The sequence below is a fragment of the Arvicanthis niloticus genome, unplaced genomic scaffold, assembly GCF_011762505.2.
Source record: "Arvicanthis niloticus isolate mArvNil1 unplaced genomic scaffold, mArvNil1.pat.X pat_scaffold_1879_arrow_ctg1, whole genome shotgun sequence".
Classification (NCBI taxonomy): Eukaryota; Metazoa; Chordata; class Mammalia; order Rodentia; family Muridae; genus Arvicanthis; species Arvicanthis niloticus.
In genome coordinates, this window is record NW_023045751.1 from 1,952 (window position 1) to 4,990 (window position 3,039).

The following is a 3,039-nucleotide window of genomic DNA, read 5'->3' on the forward strand; positions in this document are numbered from 1 at the left end:
AGGATTATTTTATGGTTTATATCTCTTCTCACCATCCTCAGTGTTTACACAATGCAATACCAAATTGTTTCTTTCCTTCTTTTTTTCTATCAGGGAGTTCACTTCATAGTCTAGTATTCTTTTAACATATTGGTCAGACTATAAATTTGATCCACAGTCATATTAATTAAGAGGAACAAATCTGATGTGAACTTGAGGCAAGGTGCCTTTAGCAAACCTATAATGTTTTATGCATGGTCTTCGGAAGACTCCGGAGAAGACATGGGTTTTTCATGTCCTTCCACTCCTTCTATAGTTTCCCTTCCACCACCTCCACCCTACCAGCTGTACTTTATCAGCATCAGGCTCCTATCCCCTGGTTGCAAAGTGTGGTCCTCGGGCAATTTCAGGAACTCTAAGGATGCTGTAGTATTTATTCAGAGTGATGATCCTAAGTCTTGAGCTCAACATATTTACAATTAATACACAGACTGTGATGTTTGGGAGAAGTTTAAAACTACATACCAGTAATCTTTAGCTCAAGTAGACTACCAGGGTTTTATTTGCTGATTCCTACATGTATTTTGCTGCCTTTGCTAAAATTAAGTATGCACTTCGATATCTGCCTGACTTGTATTTATAGACAGAAAACATCCAGTGAGCTAAGCATTGTAGAAATTGGGACTTCATCTGCTATTTGAGAGGACCCTAGCAGACACATAGTTCCATTTACTTAAGAAAAACTGGAGCCAGTGGATATTAACAGACTTGTTCAAAACCATCCAGTTCTGTTGTAGAGCTAGGGTTCTAGTACTGTTCCTTTTGGTAGAACAGTCATGACATGGTGGTTCCCTTAAAGGAAGCCTGGTTCGTTCGAATTTGTCTGCTACTCTTAAACTGCATCCACTAATATGTAACCGCAGAGAAACAGTTCATCTTCCTAAGCGGAAGGCCACCACAGCCATCATCTTATTTGGATTCCTTGTCTTAAAGTGAGCACTGACTTAGCCCATCACTTGTTGCTAGCCCAAGCACTATGGCATCTACTCCCATCACCATCACCCAAAGCAACTTTCTCAAAGCAAAAAACCACCTAATATATATGAACTCCACGGTTTTCTTTCCAAAATTTGATGCATGGTATAGTGGGGTAAACCCAGATATCTCATCTTACATTTTCGTACATTGTACATAAATTGGCAGACTATCAAACAACTTAACAAACAAAAAAGTACAATTTTTCCAAAACCAAATAAATACCTATGCATTCCCCCTTTAAGAATTTAAAATAAGGTCACATTTATTCATTCAACAAACATTTATTGCGCACCAACAACTGTACTAGGTGCTAAGAAATAACAACTTGAACAAGATAAACCAGGCTCCCACCCTCACTGGATATGTTTTTGCTTTAAAGTTTAAATGATCTTGCTAACTATGTGATAGTTCGTGTTCTGTAATAGAGTTATATTTTTGGAAAGTCGGAGTCATAGGAAGCCTCTTCTGGAATAGTTTTAAATTTTCTTTATGGTAAACTTGATAGAAATCTTTAACTTAGAGAAGGAAGATCAGCAGTCTCTGTAAGGTTTCGACAAGCAAGTTGATGCTCAAGTTGACTGTCAAGCAGTAAGGTGGTGGACGGGCAACCAAGGAGGCAGTTTAGACCATTCGGTTGCGCTTGTGCAATGGAGAGTCTGTAGCGCCGGCTGAGGTGCGCTTGCGGACTCCCCCACTGTTCCAGGGCGGAGAGCCAGTTCTTCTGAGCTCAAGGGGTTCGGATCATCTTCGAGGAAGCTACTTTTCCGACGCCCACTGCTGGCAACCCTCCATCTTGAGCTGAGGAACCCGGGGCGCCTGAGCGCATGCTGATGCTTGCCATGGCTCCACTGAGGCCATGGAGGGCAATGGCCTCGTGGAAGGGCTGCAGGTCGACGTCCACAGGTGCGCCAGACTCAGTGGCAGCAGCCTGAGTGGAAGCAGCCGCGGGTGGCCTGGGGGACGTCCGGGAGGTGCGTGGCGGTGGGGGGTTGGGGGGAACTTTGCCACAGAGGAAGCTTATGAGGTCTTCCCGGGGAATGATGCTCCTACCCTTCTTCACCCACTCCAGCACGTCTCTCACACGACGCTGGTAGCCAACCTGGACGCCCAGTTCAAAACTTCTCTGTAGGCATCCCCGCTCTCTTGTAGAGGCTGGTCACGGCCATGGCCGCGTTCTGGAGGGGTCCCACATAGAAAGTCCTGGCTGCTGGCACCCGGAATCTTTGTAGAGCTGGGCCACGGCCGTGGCCGAGAGCTGGAAGAGGTGCCAGAGCCTCTGGCGCTCGAGCTTGAGCCCCGCCGCATCCGCGGCTGCCTCCTCCTGCAAGCTCCGGGGACAGCTGCTCCGCCTCAGCGAGGCACTGGCGCTCCCACTTAGAAAACCAGGGCCCGGCGACCTCGGCCTCACGGTCCTTCGGCTGGTCCTCCATCCCTCTTCTCCTCCTCCTTCCTCCTCCTCCTCCTCCTCCTCCTCCTCCTCCTCCTCCTCCTCCTCCTCCTCCTCCTCCTCCTCCTCCTCCTCCTCCTCCTCCTCCTCCTCCTCCTCCTCCTCCTCCTCCTCCTCCTCCTCCTCCTCCTCTCCTCCTCCTCCTCCTCCTCCTCCTCCTCCTCCTCCTCCTCCTCCTCCTCCTCCTCCTCCTCCTCCTCCTCCTCCTCCTCCTCCTCCTCCTCCTCCTCCTCCTCCTCCTCCTCCTCCTCCTCCTCCTCCTCCTCGCCGCGCGCCCTCCTCCGCTGCTGCGGACTCGGCCGCCAACTATGCCCGCCGCAAACTCCACCTCCACCTCAGCCTCAGCCTCAGCCTCCGCGTCCGCGTCCGCCTCCGCCTCCGCCGCAGCTCACCTCAGGCTCGGGGGCCGCCCTCCGTCTTCCGCGGGCCGCCGCCACCTTCGCGGACGCCGCTCGGCGGGCGGGCGGCCCGGCCGCGGGGAGCAGAGCTTCCAAGTACTCGGCGAGCGCCGCCCGGAGCCCTGGTCCCCGCCCCGCCCCGCCCCGCCGGCCCGGCCCCCGGCCGCAGCCTCTGCA

At 51.9% G+C, this 3,039-nt stretch overlaps 1 pseudogene; it reads right to left on the minus strand.

Moving 5' to 3' along the window:
• Positions 1 to 1,278: 1,278 nt before the first annotated feature.
• LOC117701682 (HUWE1-associated protein modifying stress responses 2 pseudogene) lies at positions 1,279 to 2,447 on the minus strand (annotated as a pseudogene).
• Positions 2,448 to 3,039: the final 592 nt, after the last annotated feature.